Consider the following 19731-nt stretch of genomic DNA (forward strand, 5'->3'; position numbering starts at 1 on the left):
TCAGTAATCTCCCTGGGCTCCAGTCATGAGTTGCAAGGGCTATGGAAGCCTTTAGGGTTCGCTGACTTTGATCTTATTCCGATAGGGTCATAGTCAAAGTGGAGGTTCTCTCCTCCCTTCGGAGAAGGGTACCTCCTTCTTTGATGGCCCCGTTCTTTCCACTGGGATCTCACTCACAGAGATCATTCACTTAGGTCTTTTTTTTTTTTTCCCATGGTATCTTGGCTTTCCATGCCTGCTATACTCTCATGGGCTCTTCAGCCAGATCTGAATGCCCTGAGGGCTGATTCTGAGGCCGGAGTGTTGTTTAGGACATCTGCCATCCTATGAGTCTGCTGTGTATCCCACTTCCCATGTTGGATCTTTCCCTCCCTTTTTGATTCTATCAGTATTAGCAGATACCTATCTTGTTTGTGTGATCTCTTTGACTCCCAGACCTATCAGAGCTATCAATTGTGAGCTGAAATTGATCACTTGGACTAGTGCGATGGCATTGGTACATGCCATCTTGATGGAATTGTGTTGGAATCCCCTGCACATTTCTAACTCCACCTCTTGCGGCCAGTCCGATTGAGCATGTTCCTAATTGTTCACCTCCTCCCTCTCTTTTTCCACTCTTAGATTTAACAGGGATCACTTTTCAGTTAAAATTTAAACACCTGAGAATAATTGTGTGTTAATTACTGAGTTCAACCAATAGTACTAGAACAACAAGAACAACAACGAATACTAAAAAGGATAGAGTATTACATTGTACATCTAAAGTCAGGACAGGAGCTGATCAGTTCATTGTTGCTTATAGTGTCCATTTCACTTAACAGGTTTTCTCTTTGGCGCTTAGTTGTCACCGATCAGGGAAAACAAATGATATTTTTCTCTTTGGGACTGGCTTAATTCACTGAGCATGATGTTTTCCAGATTGCTCCATCTTGTTGCAAATGACTGGGTTTCATTGTTTCTTACTGCTGTATAGTATTCTATGGAGTACATGTCCCATAATTTCTTTATCCAGTCTACTGTTGATGGGCATTTGGGTTGGTTCCAGGTCTTAGCTATTGTGAATTGAGCTGCAATAAACATTAATGTGCAGATGGCTTTTTTATTTGCCAAATTAAATTCCTTTGGGTAAATTCCAAGGAGTGGGATGGCTGGGTTGTATGGTAGGGTTATGTTCAGGTTTCTGAGGAATCTCCAGACAGACTTCCATAGTGGCTTAACCAGTTTGCATTCCCACCAACAGTGGGTTAGTGTCCCTTTTTCCCCACATCCTCTCCAGCATCTGTTGTTGGTAGATTTCTGAATGTGAGCTATTCTCACCGGGGTGAGATGGAACCTCATTGTGGTTTTGATTTGCATTTCTCTGATTGCTAGTGATCTTGAACATTTTTTCATGTGTCTGTTGGCCATTTGGATTTCCTCTTTCGAAAAATGTCTATTGAGGTCCTTGGCCCATCTCTTAAGTGGGTTGTTTGTTTTGTTGTTGTGGTTTTTCTTGATTTCTTTGTAGATTCTGGTTATCAATCCTTTATCTGTAGTATAGTTTGCGAATATTTTTTCCCATTCTGTTGGTTGCCTCTTCACTTTCCTGACTGTTTCTTTCGAGGTACAGAAGCTTCTCAATTTGATGCAATCCCAAATGTTAATTTTGGTTTTGACTGCCTGTGCTTTTGGAGTATTTTCCAGGAAGTCTTTGCCTGTGCCTATATCTTGCAGGGTTTCTCCAATGCTCTCTAATAATTTGATGGTTTCGGGTCGTAGATTTAAGTCTTTAATCCATGTTGAGTGAATTTTTGTGTAAGGTGATAGGTATGGGTCTTGCTTCAAGCTTCTGCATGTGGAAATCCAATTTTTCCAGCACCATTTATTGAATAGACTGTCCTTATTCCAGGGATTAGATTTGGATCTTTGGTCAAATATAAGTTGGCTATAGATGTTTGGATTGATTTCTGGTGTTTCTATTCTGTTCCATTGGTCTATCCATCTGTTTCTGTACCAGTACCATGCTGTTTTGATAACAACTGCCCTGTAGTATGTCCTAAAATCAGGTATTGTGATGCCTCCGGCTTTGTTTTTGTTGTACAGGATTGCTTTGGCTATTCGAGGTCTTCTGTGTCTCCATATGAATTTCAGCATCATTTTTTCTAGATCTGTGAAGAAGGTCTTCGGGATCTTGATGGGTATTGCATTGAATGTATAAATTGCTTTTGGGAGGATAGACATTTTGATGATATTGATTCTTCCAATCCATGAGCATGGAAGATTTCTCCATTTTTTGGTATCCTCTTCTATTTCTTTCTGTAAGGTTTTGTAGTTTTCATCGTAGAGATCTTTAACGTCTTTGGTTAAGTTTATTCCAAGGTATTTGATTGTTTTTGTAGCTATTGTGAATGGGATTGATTTTAGAAGTTCTTCCTCAGCCGTGGCATTGCCTGTGTATACAAAGGCTGTTGATTTTTGTGGATTGATTTTATATCCTGCTACTTTGCCAAACTCTTCGATGAGTTCCAGCAGTCTCTTAGTAGAGTTCTTTGGGTCCCCTAAATAAAGAATCATATCATCTGCAAAGAGGGATAGTTTGAGTTCGTCCTTCCCGATTTGTATCCCTTTAATTTCTTTTTCTTGCCTAATAGCTCTGGCCAAAACTTCCAGAACTATATTGAATAGCAGTGGTGAGAGAGGGCATCCCTGTCTGGTACCAGATTTCAGTGGAAATGCTTCCAACCTTTCCCCATTCAATAGGATGTTGGCCGTGGGTTTTTCATATATTGCTTTGATTGTATTAAGGAATGTTCCTTCCATACCCAGTTTGCTTAGAGTTTTCATCATGAAAGGGTGTTGTATTTTATCAAATGCTTTCTCTGCGTCTATTGAGAGAATCATATGGTTTTTCTTCTGCAGTCTGTTAATGTAGTGTATTACGTTGATTGTTTTGCGAATGTTGAACCATCCCTGCATACCGGGGATGAATCCCACTTGGTCTGGGTGGATGATCTTTCTGATGTGTTGTTGCATTCTATTGGCCAGAATTTTATTGAGAATTTTTGCATCTATGTTCATCAGGGATATTGGTCTGTAATTCTCTTTCAGTGTTGCGTCTCTTTCTGGCTTAGGAATTAAGGTGATGGTGGCTTCATAGAAGGAATTTGGGAGGATTCCCTCTTTTTCGATTGCTCTGAATAGTTTGAGAAGAATTGGAGTTAGTTCTTCTCTAAATGTCTGGTAGAACTCAGCAGTGAATCCATCTGGCCCTGGGCTTTTCTTTGTTGGGAGGGCCTTTATTACTGTTTCAATTTCTGTGTCAGTTATTGGTCTGTTTAGGTTTTCTATGTCTTCCTGGCTCAATTTAGGGAGGTTGTATGTGTCCAAGAATCTGTCCATTTCTGATAGATTTTCCTGTTTGCTGGCATACAAGTCCTTGTAGTAATTTCTGATGATTCTTTTTATTTCTGTGGCGTCTGTTGTTACGTTTCCCATTTCATCTCTGATCCTATTGATTTGGGTCTTTTCTCTTCTTTTTTTAGTTAGTTGGGCCAATGGGGTGTCAATTTTGTTTATTTTTTCAAAAAACCAGCTCCTCGTTTGGCTGATTTTTTGTAATGTTTTTTTGGATTCAATCTTGTTGATTTCTTCTCGGATTTTAATTATTTCTCTTCTCCTACTGGGTTTGGGTTTGGTTTGCTGCAGATTTTCTAGATCCTTGAGATGACTTGAAAGCTCATCTATTTGGTGCCTTTCCAATTTCTTGATGTAGGCACCTATTGATATAAACTTTCCTCTTAACACTGCTTTTGTTGTATCCCATAGGTTTTGGTATGTTGTGCTGTTATCCTCATTTACTTCCAGAAAATTTTTGATTTCTCTTTTAATTTCTTCTATGACCCATTGTTCATTCAGGAGCATGTTGTTCAATCTCCATGTGTTTGCACGTGCTCTAGGGATTCCTGAGTTGCCAATTTCCAATTTCATTCCTTTGTGGTCTGAGAAGCTGCATGGTATGATTCTAATTCTTTTGAATTTGCTGAGACTTGCTTTATGGCCTAGTATGTGGTCAATCCTAGAGAGGGTTCCATGTACTGCTGAGAAGAATGTAAAGTCCTTAGATGTAGGATGAAATGTTCTGTAGATGTCTGTTAGATCCATTTGGGCTATAGTGTCATTTAAATCTACTGTCTCCTTGTTCATCTTCTGTCCTGTTGATCTGTCTATCTCTGAGAGTGGAGTATTGAAGTCCCCCAGTACTATTGTATTGGGGTCTAAGTCTCCCTTTAAGTCTCTTAACAAGTCTTTTAAATAGGCTGGTGCCCTGTAATTAGGTGCATATACGTTGATAATCGTTATATCTTCCTGTTGAATGGATCCCTTAATCATTATATAGTGCCCCTCTTTGTCTCTCCTAACAGTTTTTGTGGTAAAGTTTATGTTGTCCGATATTAAGATGGCTACGCCCGCTCTCTTTTCATTTCTGTTGGCGTGGTATATCTTTTTCCAGCCTTTCACTCTCAGCTTGTATGGATCATTGTTGGATAGATGGGTTTCTTGTAAGCAGCAAAAGGATGGGTTTTGGTCCTTAACCCAATCGGCCAATCGGTGTCTTTTAACTGGACAGTTCAAGCCATTAACATTCAATGTGACTATTGAGAAGGAGTAACTTTGCCCTGCCATTTGCCAAAGATATTTTCTAATATCTGGTTTGAGCTTCCTGTGATCTTTTGCTCTGAGGTTTCCTTCCTTTACCTTCTTTCATATTGGTGACCATGTTTCTGTGTTTCTGTATGTAACACATCTTTAAGCATCTTTTGCAGGGCTGGACGAGTGGCGACAAATTCTTTCAATTTCTGTTTGCTGTGAAAGGTCTTAATTTCACCTTCATTCACAAATGAGAGCTTTGCAGGATATAATATTCTGGGCTGGCAGTTTTTCTCTCTTAGTACCTGGGCTATATCTCGCCATTCTCTCCTGGCTTGTAGGGTTTCTGATGAGAAGTCAGCTGTAAGTCTAATTGGAGATCCTCTGAGAGTAATCTGGCGTTTCTCTCTTGCACATTTTAGGATCTTTTCTTTGTGTTTCACTGTGGTGAGTTTGATTACGACGTGTCTTGGTGAGGATCTCTTTTGATCATGTTTATTAGGGGTTCTCTGAGCTTCCTGTACTAGGATGTCTCTGTCCTTCTCCAAACCTGGGAAATTTTCTGCTAGTATCTCACTAAAAAGGCCTTCTAATCCTTTCTCCCTTTCCATGCCTTCAGGAACTCCTAGAACCCGAATGTTGGGTTTTTTAATAGTATCCTGTAGATTCCTGACAGTATTTTTTAGATTACTGATTTCTTCTTCTTTTTTTTGATTTGACTGTTTCCTTTCCTGTTCTCTGTCTTCTAATTCCGATATTCTCTCTTCTGCTTCACCCATTCTGTTTTTAAGGCTCTCTAATGTGTTTGCCATTTGATCTATTGAGTTCTTCATTTCATTGAGATTTTTTGCCAGTACTGCAGTTTCCTGTTCCACTAATTTTTTCATTTCATTTTGATTCCTCCTTAATATTTCATTTTCACGGGAGAGATTTTCTATCTTGTCCATTAAGGATTTCTGTAGTTCAAGAATTTGTTTTTGAGAACTTCTTAATGTTCTTATGAAATTTTTGCAATCTGCTTCGTGCATTTGCTCTAACTCTTGATCTTCATAATCTTGCATTGGCGTGTCTTGTTCACTTGGGGGCGTCATAGTGCTATCCTTATCTTTGGTACCTCCGCTTCTATGTTTCTTGCTTGGCATGTTAGAGATAATTTGTGGTGTTTTTGTTTTTGTTTTTGTTTTTGTTTTTGTTTTTTTTTCTCTCGTTATACTGTGCCTCTGAGTGAGCTGTCTGTTTTGTTGGAGCCTTAGGGGCTGTGATGGGTGTGGCTAGAGAGCTATGCTTGTTTCTTGAGGTTTAAGGCTGTGTAAAGAGCGACTCTCCCGGATTACTTGCTCCTTGCTGGGACGCGCGCTCTCTCTCTCTCTCTTTTTTTTTTTTCTTTTGACTCAGTTGGGAGTGGAGTTGAGGGTAGTTGAAATCTAGCCTCTGTGGGTATTTGTTTGATCTATGCCTGGGAACATACACAGCGTTTATGCAGCCCTCAATGTGTTCTCCAGTTTCGCTAAAGATACTGAGTTTGGCTGAGCTTTACATATGTAAAATCGCGGTGCTCTTTGTTTTGCTTGGTGAGTGAAGGGAGAGGCCTCTGTTCCCCCTCCCCCCAATGTCTCGGACTTCTCAGGTCTTTGTCTTACCGACCTCCGTTCCCGCGCTGGCGAGATTCTGTGGCTCTGGCTCCTCTCCCGCTCGGCTCTTCTCGGTTGGTTTTCCACGCGGTGGGTTCCCTGTAAGTCCTCTGTGTCTCACCCACAAGATCCGGAAGCGTTTCCTCTGCAGTTTTTTTTTTTTTTTTTTGAGTCTTTTCCTGAGGCTACAGTAATTCCACTTTTATGAAAGTTTATTTTCCCAAACTAAGGCACACGTCCTCACTATCCGCCATCTTGGCTCCGCCCCCTTTATTTTACTATGCATATTTATCTTTATTTATACTTATAAAAGCTAATTATGCCCATTTATCTTATCTTATTTCAGTTTATAATTTATTATTCAATTTCTAATTAAAATTAAGAATTGTTCATAATCTTATTTTTTTAAAAAAATCACATAGAACTCTCTTAATTTTGGCTAACGAGAGGAAAGACTGTGTACCAAACTCCACAGCCACAATGTTAAGAGATCAATTGGCCCTACTGTTCACAAATATGCAAAATCTGACCATTCTTCACAACCTCCACAACTACCTTTCTTTCCTGTTTAAGTTGAATAGCTTCCCAACAGGTCTCATCTCACTGCCCTTCCTGATTCTAACTTTTACACACTTCATAGTGTGGTCCTGCAACCCAAGTAGTTATTTGGAAACATTTAGCCTGAGAGTGTCAGTTCCCAATTCAGAATCTCTCAATGACCATCATTTCATTCAGAGTAAGATCTTGAATTCCTGCAATGACCTCTGAGCCCTATACAGCATGATCTCCCCTGCTCAAACCTTTGTGCTTCAATTTCACCCCATTCCAATAACCAACCACAAATCCCCTTCGGCCACACGGGACTCCTTCCTGTTCTGAGAGCTCCCCTGCCCTACCCTGGTCTACTCCCAGCTCAAGGTTTTCCACTGGCTGTGGCCCCTGCCAAGAACGATCTTCACTCCATGCTCAGATGGATGAATCCCTTCAATCATTTACCATTAGTGAAACATCACCCTCGAAGTGTGGCCTACCCTAACTGCTCTACTCAAAATTGCAAGCTCAACCCCTACTTTTCTCACATGCCCTCTCCCTATTTTGGTATGTTGTTTCCTTTTCTACAACCTAATATGATTTAAAATATGAGTATTAACATTCTATTTATTTTATTTTCGAAGATGTGTCTATTTATTATATTTTATATCCCCATTATGTCCATTATTAACCATCTATCTTCTCACGCTACAACAATAGCTTCAGAAGGGCTGGGTCCCTTGTCTGCTTATACACTGATGTTTCCATAGTGGCATCTAGTAAAGGTTCGGTAACAAAAAAAATTTGAATGAATGCTCAAAAAGTCCCAATAAACCTCCCATTTCAATATGGTGGGCCTTATGCTTTAGTCTCAAAGCACCCACTATAAATCTAGTTTCCTAGCCTGCCTGAAATGCTGGGCCACTGGCTGTGAAGAAACCTTGGCTGTAGATTCATAATCAATAATACATACTCAATGTCTCTTTAGATGTAGAGTAGCATTCTAGATATAAGAATTCAAGTGGCTTAAAACAAATTTGTTGGTCCCATAGTATTACAATCTACGTTGCAGAAGGAGGTGTGTCTGGACTGGCACAAAATGCCCTTCCTAAATGAAAACATACATTGTGTTTTGACACTGCCATCACTACCACTGCATCACCATCACCATTGTTGCCAGATAAAAGGGGTCTGTCTGCTTTGGCTGTCACTAAATAATCAGCCTTAAGTGAGAGCTGCTCAGAGGAAACTAAAGGAGACAGAGCAAAGACAGAGTTTCAGAAGGAAACTGCCTCCCAGAGAAATAGTTTGCCAGCTACATGCATCTGTAAGGGAGCTTTTCGTTATGACGTAACAAATACCTGAGAAGAGCTACTTCATAAGGAAGGAGTTTATTTTGGCTTGCTCATGGTCTGGGGGTTCACAGCCCAACATGGAGCTATTCCATAAGTCTAGCATCTGATGAGGATGATGGAAGACTACACGTATGCAGAGAGGATCTCATGGTGAGACAAGAAGCAGAGAGACGCTAGACCCAACAGCTTTTAAAACCAGTAGTCTCCAGGTAATTACCATCCAAGGGCACACTCCAAAGACCTAAGACCTCCCACTTGACCCACCTCCAGTGTGCCATAATTAGATCAAATTTCCATCCTTATTCTTTAACTATTAACATTAATCCATTAACAATTAATGCAAGACTTTGGGGACCATACCCCGAATACACAGGATTTTGGGGGACATCAAGACTGTTATTCAAACCATAACAAAGGACTTACCTGTTCATAATTTTCACAAAGGTAATACCATTTTCCCTCATTCACCAACACACATGAAATAAAGAGAATAAAATTAATATCTTCATAGATGATTATAATTATGTAAAAACTACAGAGTAAAAGTTAAACAATCCTTACCATTCTCAGTTTATAGCTAAGACTTTCAGACTCCATGATCAAGAGAAATAAATTATTGGTATCATTTAGATGTTTATTGTATATTAATCCTTATGTCTTCGAAGATTGTTTACAGTCCTTGTCTCTATTATTAAGGAACAACCGCAGTTTTTTCTTCTTTCTATTTGTTGATCTCTTGAATTAGTGTAAGGTTAATCTTATGAGTATAAAGTAAACTGAAAAGTAGATCATTGTAAAAATTAAGAGGGACTAGGAGAGCAAGGAAGAGGAAGAGTGGTAGCATCGGCAGAAGGGAAGGTAGGGTGGGAAGTATCATTATGTTCCCAAATCTGTATACATGAAATGCATGATTTGTATACCTTAAAGAAAAATCTTAAAAAGTTTAAAATCTACATGTTTGGACAGCATATAGAGCAGTGGATTCTGAATTACCTGCAAAAATGACATAAGTGCGGGATGAGAAGTGATGGAAGATTTGAGGAGAATCTCCAAAAGGTGTCGTTATGGAAATGATTTTATTCAGTTGATAAATCTGGGCTCGCAGATTGTTTTGAATAAGATAATGTTTCAATCAGTCCAAATTTGTTTGAATAAATGAAGGAGCTCTGTCTACTCAAGGACTTAGTGTGCTTTTCTTACTAATTTCCACATAGGATACTCGCTTGTTATTATATGCTAACAGATCATCTGATGTATAATTTATCTTCAAACACATCCATATATTTTTCTTAAAGATTTGTGGAGCACAGTTTAAGGTATTTAACAAAGGACTATAACTATGCTCCTGTCCATTTAATCATAAAGGGAAATACAAGTGGATTATGGCCGGTGCTGCGGCTCACTAGGCTAATCCTCTGCCTGCGGCGCAGGCACACCGGGTTCTAGTCCCGGTTGGGGCGCCAGATTCTGTCCCGGTTGCCCCTCTTCCAGGCCAGCCCTCTGCTGTGGCCTGGGAAGGCAGTGAGGATGGCCCAAGTGCTTGGGCCCTGCACCTGCATGGGAGACCAGGAGGAAGCACCTGGCTCCTGGCTTCAGATCGGCACAGCGCGCTGGCTGTAGCGGCCATTAGGGGAGTGAACCCACGGAAGGAAGACCTTTCTCTCTGTCTCTCTCTCTCTCACTGTCTAACTCTGCCTGTCAAAAAAAAAAAAAAATACAAGTGGGTTATTTCAAAGGATTTTATTTTTAGATAACATGAGCTTTGGGTTATATTTTCATCTCCAAGACAGACCTTTCAAATTTAAACTCTGTGGACAGTGATTTCATGGTATTTTCAGTAATTCAGATAATTAGAGTGCTAACATGTGAATTTTCAAGTGTTTGCAGACACAGTGCCTAACTGAAGATTCATTGAGGTTGGCACTGACTTTGCTTTAGTCTTCATTCTACATTTTGTGGGTTTTTTTTATTAGATTAATATTATTTTGTCACGTTCCCTCTACTGGAATAGAAAAATGAAGCAAGACTTTTAGCATTGATTAATTTCATCCCAACAAAAAAATATTCCTCCAACAGTGAAGAGCATCACCAACATTAACCAATTTCTTTTCATCTTAAAACCTCAGATACAGTGACCTATTCACATTGTAATGATACCAAAGGAAGATTTTAGCTGAAAAAGGATACAAGCTACTCCTTAGATAAGTGACTATGGGAATGTGAACATATAGGTAAAGCATGAGGAATAAAAAGTAGAAAAAGTTTACCAAAACGCTTATCGGATTTTATAAAACTTTCTGAAACTAGTGATAAAGGCAGTCACAGGGCTCTAGTTAGTTAATTTTGTAGGAATGTGATGATCCAGTTAATTTTGTAGCAATGTGGTGATTCTACCAATAAGCTTTAGCGAAACACTTTATACCAGACAGATACTGCAGATGTAGAAAGAATTACACATGAATGATAACAGGGTCTCTATATAAACTGAGTTTAAAATATTTATAGTTAATTTAAGGTCCATTTTAACCTTCATTGAAAGAAAGTAGCCCTAATGTATTAGCAGTACTCATGCTGTTTTGTCTCTATGTATCAGGTGGTTGATATGATGCCTCAAAAGGGTACTTAATAATTTAATTGTTAGCAAATTTTTGTTGATTATTTATTATCTGAAAAATATTATTCTAGCTATCATAGCTCGGCTGCTTTTGACCATAATCACAACCACGTCAGCTGAGGTAAAGAAAGACTATCAGTTCTGATGCGTCATGGTTGCCTGTGGTCCTGCTCTCTCTCTACTCAGCTTCTTGAGGAAACACCTGTGACTGCTGCACTGCCCAGGGTGCCTATGACATCAATAATTCCTCTCAATACTTAAGGAATTTACGTTTAATCTTGAAGCATTATTCAAACTAAAACAAAAAAATTCTTACTATGTAGAATTTAACATTCAAGATAAAACTCTTAAGAAAATATGGATAAAAATAGTTATGGACAACTACAAAAAGTCCTAGGGCTAACTTCATATCAAATTATAAATTAATAAATATTTTCCTCTGTGATTAGGAACACAGTCAGAATGCCTTCTCTTGAAATTACTATTGAAAATTATAGTGAGTCCAAAGCAATAAATCAAGAGAAAAAAAAGTAGTAAGAAAGAGGAAAATATATTTTAGGATAATGTAATTTAGTATGTTGAAAATCCAAAGTAATCTCAACAATTGAAATGCCTGTAAATAAAAGGTGAATTTTGATTGTCAACAGAATGCAAATCAATATAGAAATATCAAGTGTATTGCCATATAATAGCAATAAAATATTTAAGTAAAATAGAATTAATACCAATTACAATAACATTAAAAATAAATTCATAGGAATGAATTTACTTTCAGAATATGTGAGAAAGAATGTGTCAGAGATATCATTGAGAGAAATCAAAGAAAGTACAACTTAATGGAGCACTTCATGGCTTAGCATGGTTTTGAGCACTCAAAATTATTTCACATCTTCCTAAATTAATCTGTATCCAAATTTAATCCTGTTCCAATCAGAATCCTACCGATCTTTTTTTGTGTATGGAGAAATCAAAAAGATGGCATTAAAATGCACAACAAAATGAAAAGAAGTAAAAACAGCCAAAGATGTTTTAAAATTGGATTATATGAATTCATTTGAGACTTTCTGGAAGGCTACCATAATCAAGCACAGTGGTATTGGCATAAAGATAGGCAAAATTACTAATGGAAAAGAATGAGAGTCTGGAAATAGAAACCCCAACCCCTCAGCCCATACATACAAACTTACATAGACAATCTGCTTCCACCAATTTAACACAGTCACTCAGTGGGGGAAGGATAGTGTTTTCTACTTTTTTTAAATTTAGGATTTATATATTTGAAAGGCAGAGTTACAGAGGGAGGGAGAGGTAGAGAGATCTTCCATCCTGTGGTTCATTCCTCAAATGATCACAAAAGCCAAAGGTGGACTGCACCAAACCCGAGAACCTGGAACTACTTCTTAGGCAGGAGCCCAAGTAATTGGGCCATCTTCTGCTGCTTTCCCAGGTGCATTAACAGGGAGCTTGGTTGGAAGTAGAGCAGCCAGCACTCAATCCAGTGCTCATATAGGATGCTGGCATCATGGCAGCTTAGCCCACTGCACCACAATGCTGATCCCAAGGATAGTCTTCAGCAATGGTCTTAGAATAATAGTATACATCCCTATGAAGAAAACTGATCCTGATCATATGTCATGCCATACCTAAAGTTAGTCAGTATATGTCATATTATTTTTAACATTAAGAAATTAGGCTTTTTCTAGTTAAAGCTACTCATCAAAAAATACAGATACAAAATGAGCAGACAGGTTTTAGGCAGGATAAAATATTTGACATTTCTGTATTTGACAAAGACCCAGGACCAAGAATCTGTTCAATTCAATGGTAGTAACAATAATAATAACAAATTTAAAAATGGGCAAAATATGAAACAAGTCAAGAATAAGCAGCTGAAATGGTAATTAACATTAGTCATCTAGAGAATGCAAATTAAGTCATAATGATGTCTATTTCAGAGGCACTAGAATGGTTAGACTTAATAAGTATTCTATAATAAAGTTCTGACAAATGGTTAATGATTGTGTGACATGATAAAATCTTTTTATAAAACTCTTTGACAGTTTCTTTAAAGTTAAATGTACACCTGCCCTAGTACTAAGCAATCCCACTCCTAATTATCCTCCAAGAGAAATAAATGAAAATCTTCACAAAAATGAAGTTACATTCATAATAGTTAAAATCTGGAAATAACCTCAAATCTAGCAACAGAAGGTGTCATCAAATTGTTATACTTTTCATGTACTTTTGTTTATTATTTTGGAAATTTTAACAGCTTTAGATTTGCAGAAAAACTCACGATATTGTAAAGAGAATCCCCATATACTTAACCAGCAGTGTCCTCTGTGAACATTTGACATCGGTGTGGTGCATTGTTACAGCTAAGGAAAGTCATAGCTTACTTAGAGCTTAGTTTTTATCTAACTTTCTTTTCTGCTCTGGGTTCCATCCAGGAAATCTTTATTTTTAGTCATCATTTCTCCTTGGCATCTTGTGGCTCTGTCAATTCCTCAGTCTTTCCTTGTTTTCGATGACTGAGGAACATTGGCTAGAAGTTCAGTAGAATAGCCCCTAGTTGGGATTCATCCGATGCACTTTTTCTCAAGACTACACTTAGTGTGTGGTTTGGGGGAAGTAAGAACACCGAAGTTAAAGACCCATGGTGATGATGTTACCTCAAGGGTACAAACTATCAGCAGGACTTATCACTGTTGAAAGTGACTTTGATCAGCTTTCTCCACTGTAAGGATGTTCTTGGTTTCCCCTTTCCATATGGGGATCTTTGGAAGGAAGTTACTCTGCATAGCGCACACGTGAGAAGTGGGGAATCACACTGCACTTCCTTGAAGGTGAAGTAAATGCTGGTGTTTTATTACAATAAAATGCTCAAAAATAAAAAGAGAAAAAGAAAGAAAGGAACCCAAATAGCACTACCAATACAAGGGACATTATAGTAAAATTTCAACAACGTGACAACACATGAAATGATGCAGTTACATCAGGAATAGATAAAAATTCCAAGAAATATTCTGTGTGTTGATGAGATGGCTATATATTCTAGAACCATTGTATAAAATGTCCTGTAAATTTCTGTTAGATACATTTGGTCGATAGTATGTTTCAACTCCCATGTATCATTATTGATTTTCTGTATAGATGACCCGTCCATTGATGAGAGTGGGGTGTTGAAGTCACCCACTATTATTGTGTTGGAGTCTATCTCTCCCTTTAGGTCTAATATTATTTGCTGTATATATCTGGGTGGTCTTGCATTGGGTGCATGTATATTTATGATTTTATATCTTCTTACTAAATAGAACCTTTTATCAAAATATAATGTCCTTCATCTCTTTTTACAGATTTTTATTTAAAGACTGCTTTATCTGATATCAGAATAGCTACCCGAGCTCACTTTCGGTTTCCATTTAGATGGTGTATGTTTTTCTAATCATTCACTTTATTTTTTTAAAGAGTTATTTATTTATTTATTTGAAAGTCAGAGTTACACAGAGAGAGGAGAGGCACAGAGAGAGAGAGGTCTTCCATCTGATGTTTCACTCCTCAGTTGGCCGCAATGGCTAGAGCTGTGCTGATTTGAAGCCAGGAGCTTCTTCCCAGTCTCCCAGGCAGGTGCAAGGGCCCAAGGACTTGGCCATCTTCTACTGCTTTCCCAGGCCATAGCAGAGAGCTGGAACGGAAGTGGAGCAGCCAGGACTCGAACTGGCGCCTACATGAGATGCCAGCGCTTTAGGCCAGGGCGTTAGCCCGCTGAGCCACAGTGCCGGCCCCCAATCATCTGTGTGTATCTTCGTGAAGTGAGATTCTTGTAGGCCGCATATAGTGAAGTCTTGGTTTTTTTTAATTTACTCAGCCAACTTAAATCTTTTGGTTGGTGAATGTAACCCATTTATATCCAAGGTTAGTACTGATAGATAAGAACTAAGACCTGTCATTTTGTTGATCAGATAAAGATTCTACCTGCTCTGTTGGTGAATCTGGTGGTGACATGATTCATGTTTACTCCTAATGCAGGGACACTCTTCAGAATTTCTTGTAAGACTGGTCTGGTGCTGCTGAGTTCTCTCAGTTTTTCCTTATCTGGAAAATATTTTATTTTTCCTTCACTTTTAAAGGATAGCCTCATTGGATATAACATTATTGAATGAAAGTTTTTTCAAGAACTTGAAAATATCCCACTCTCTTCTGGCCCGTAGGGTTTCTTCTGAGAAGACTGATGTCAATCCAATTAGTTTTCCTGTATATGTAACTGGATGCCTCTTTCTCACTGTCTTCAGGATTCTTTCCTTGTCTTTAACTTTTGACAGTTTGATGAAATATGCTTTGGAGAATATTTTTTTGGCTGCACCTGTTTGGGGTTCTTTGAGCTTCCTGTATCTGGATGTCTGTGTCTCTTTCAAAACCTGAGAAATTTTCAACTAGTATCTCATTAATGGGTTTTCAAAGACATTTTCTTTTTTTCTTCTTCAGAAATAACCATAATACAAATACTTGGTCATTTGATGGTACCCCACATTTCATAGAGAATTTCATCACACTTTTTAATTCTTTTCTCTACTTTTGTCTGATTGGGTTATTTCAAAATTCGTGTCCTCAAGGTCAGAAATTCTTTCCTTCATGTGGTTTATTCTACTGTTAAAGCTCTCAATAATATTTTTTATTTCACTGATTGAAGAATTCGTCTCCAAAATTTCTATTTGGTTCTTCTTAATGACTTCTATCTCCTTAGTAATAGATTCATTCCTGTCACTCATTTATTTCCTCATTTCTTTAATCTGTCTGTATCCTCTTACATCTCATTGTGTTTCATTACAATCATTAATTTGAATTCTATATCTGTCATTTCATAATTTCCTTCAGCTCAGTATATAATTCTGGAGTATAATTATGTTCTTTTTGAGGTGTCATGTTACCTTGCTTCTCAGTCTCCTGTGCCCCTATGTTGACGTCTACCCATCTGGAGTATGCATCCCTCCTTCTTTGTGGAATATGCCATATTGGAAAAGAGTTTATTGTTCAGCTGGCATGTAGGGTATCACTTGACTTCTTGCTTTGGATTTTATTCTATGTGAGCCAGTAAATGTAATCTCTGAATGATTTCTTTTGTCTTAATCAACGTCATCTAAATCTATATGTGACACAGTGGTCTAATCTGCTGTCCATGAATGTATTGTACCACAAATCAAGTCTTAGCAAATTTAAAAAGATTGAAATCATACCCTGTATCTTCTCAGACCATAAAGGAGTAAAACTAGAAATCAACAACAAAAAGAATGATAGAACATTCAGAAATACTCGAAAATTAAACAAGATGGTACTGAATGATCAATGGGCCATTGAAGAAATTAAAATTGAAATCAAAAACTTTCTTGAAACAAATTAAAATGCAATAACAATATATCAAAACTTGTGAGACACAGCAAAGGCAGTATTAAGAGGGAAGTTTATAGCATGAACTACTTACATTAAAAAAGAGAACTGTCTCAAATTAAAGATCTAATGATGCATCTTGAAGACTTAGAAAAACAAGAACAGATCAAACTCCAAATCAGCAGGAGACAAGAAATAATAAGCATTAAAGCAGAAATAAATAAAAGTGAAACTAAAAAAAAAACTACAAATGATTTTTTGAGAAGATAAATAGATAAGCCTCTAGCCAGACTAGCAAAGAAAAAAAGAGAAAAGCTCAAATAACAAAATTAGAGATGAAATAGGAGGCAATACAACTGATACCACTGAGCTACAAAGAATCATAAGAAATCACTATGAAGAATTAAATGCTAATAAACTGGAAAACCTTAAAGAATTAATAAATTCCTGGGTTCATATAACCTACCAAGATTAAATCAAGGATATATAGATGACTTAAACAGACCCATAATAACCTTTGAGATTGAAGTAATAATAAAAAAATCTTCCATCAAATAAAGCCTGGACATGATGGTCTTACTACAGAATCCTTCAAAACATTCAAAGAGGAAGTAACTCCAAAACTCTTCAAACTATTCCAAAATATTGAGCAGAATGGAACTCTGCCAAACTCTTTTTATGAGGCCTCTATTACTTTGATAGAAAAATCAAAGAAAGACATGACATGAAAAGAAAACTACAGACATTTATCCTCAATTAACATAGATGCAAAGATTCTCAACAAAATACATGGAAATTGAATCCAAAACCACATCAAACAGTTCATACTTCATGATCAAGTGGGATTTATTTCAGAAACGCAAGGGTGGGTCAATATTTGCAAATCAAAAAATGTCATAAATCACACCAATAGAATGAAGAACAGAAAAAAAGATCATCTCAATAGATGCAGAGAAAGCATATGATAATATTCAACACCCCTTCATGATAAAAAAAAAAAACTCTCTACAAATTAGATGTAGAAGAAACATTCTTCAAAATTATAAAGGCTGTATGTGATAAACCATCAGCCAATATCATACTGAATGAAGAAAAGCTGAAAGCATTTCCCCTCAGACCTGGAACAAGACAAGGATGTCCACTTTCAGCTAAAACTTTGGAAGTTTTAGCAAGAATAATTAGGAAGGAGAAAGAAATAAAGTACATCAAAATTGTAAAAGAGGAAGTCAAATTATTCATTTTTGCAGATGATATGATGGTATACATGGAAAAACCTAAACATTCCAGCAAAAAGTTTCTAGAATTGATAAACCAATTCAGTAAATTTGCAGGTTAGGAAATAAATATACAAAAACATTAGCTTTTTTGTATGCTAATGATGGACCCACAAAAAAGAAAACAATAAAGAAGTGCCATTCACAATAGTCACAAAGAATCAAATATTTAAGATTAAATTTAACCAAAAAAGTGAAACATCTCTACAATGAAAATTATCAAACACTGATGAGAGAAATCTTCAAGGACAAAACACTGGAAAGATATCCCTTGCTCATGAATCAGAAGAATCAATATCATTAAAATGTTTATACTACCCAAAGCAATCTACATGTTCAATGTAATTTCTACCAAATTACATTCTTTACAGAACTTAGAAAAAGCAATCCTAAAATTCATGTAGAATCACAAAAGATCCAGAATAGCCAAAATAATCATGAACAAGGAAACTCAAGGTGGAGGCATCACAATGCCTGACTACAAAGGAGCAGTAATTAGAACAGCATGGTACTAACATAAAAACCAACACATAGATGCATAGAACAGAATAGAGAACATAGAAATTAATCCACATACATATATTGATTTTTAACAAAAGTGCTCAGACCATACAGTGGAGTTAGGATAGTGTCTTCAACAAATGATGCTGGCAAAATTGTATTCACATATATAGAAGAATGAAAATAGATTCAGTCCTCTCACCATATACAAAAACCAACTCAAAATATATCAAAGACCTAAGTTTAAGACCTGAGACTACAAAATTGCTGGAAGAAAACATAGGGGAAACACTCTAAGACATTGGCGTATGGTATGACTTCTTGGACAAGACCCCCACAGTATAGGCAACAAAAGCCAGGGACTATATCAAGCTCATAAGCTTTTGCACAGCAAAGGAAATGATCAATAGAATGAAAAGACATTCAGCATAATGTGAAAAAATATTTCCAAGCCACCTATCTGACAACGGATTAACATATCAGCAACTTAAAAACTCAACAACAAAAACCAACCAATCAAGTTGAGAAATGGGCAAAGGACTTTAATGGACAGTTCTCAAAATAAGAACTACCAATACATAAATGAAAAAGTGCTGAATACAACTTGCCATCACGGAAATGCAAATCAAAACCACAATGAGATTTCACCACACCCATATCAAAATGGCTAAGATCTGAAAGACAAGGAGTAACAAATGCTGCTGAGGATGTGGAGAAAGGGGTACAGTTTTACATTGCTGGTAGGAATATAAATTAGTGTATCTACTGCAGAAAACAGTGTGATTTCTTTAAAAACTAAAAACAGACTTGCCATATGATCCAGCATTTCCATCACTGGGTATGTATCCAAAAGACTTGATCACAATGCATCAAAGAGATATTGCACCTCCATATTCATAAAAGTACTATTCATCATAACCAAGGTGTCCATCATCAGATGAAAGAAAACATAGTATATATACAAAGAAAACATAATATATATGCAAAACATAGTATATATACAAAATGAAATATCAATCAGCTATAAAAATAAAGAATGAAATTCTACCATTTGCAGTAAAATGGATGCAGCTGTTGGAGTTCATGTTGAGTGAAATAAACTGGACCTAGAGGCCGGCGCCATGGTGCAGTAGGCTAATCCTCCGCCTGTGGTGCTGGCATCCCATATGGGCGCCAGTTCTAGTCCCTGCTGTTCCTCTTCTAATCCAGCTGTCTGCTGTGGCCTAGAAAGGCAGTAGAAAATGGTCCAAGTCCTTGGGCCCCTGCACCCACATGGGAGACTAGGAAGAAGCACGTGACTCCTACATTTGCAGCCATTTGGGGAGTGAACCAATGGAAGGACGACCTCTCTCTCTGTTTCCCCCTCTCACTGTCTGTAACTCTACCTCTCGAAAAATTAAATAAAATCTTTAGAAAAAAATAAACTGGACCTATAAGAAAAATATTGCATGTTCTCCTTTATATATGGGAACTAAAATTTAAAAAACTAACAATACCAAAGCAGAAAGAAATGTCTGTGTGTGGGGGTGATCCTGTACCTGGCAGGGGGAGTCTGCCTGCCATGCTCATATAGGAGGTTGAGAAGGCACCACACATGCCTCCTGGGAGGACCCCACAACCTGCCTGCTGGCAGGCAGCAGGAGCCCCAGGCAGTTTTCCCCCACCCCCAGCCCTGATCCTGTCAAAGGGCCCTGTAACTGCCAATCAACAGCTCTGGAGTGTGGCCCAGGCCCATTAGGACCACCTGGAAAGCTATACTAGCTAAGTGACCTTCAAGCTGATTGGAGAAGCCTAACAGTGCCAATATGGGTTCT

This window comes from Lepus europaeus, chromosome 6 (genome assembly GCF_033115175.1).
Source record: "Lepus europaeus isolate LE1 chromosome 6, mLepTim1.pri, whole genome shotgun sequence".
NCBI lineage: Eukaryota > Metazoa > Chordata > Mammalia > Lagomorpha > Leporidae > Lepus > Lepus europaeus.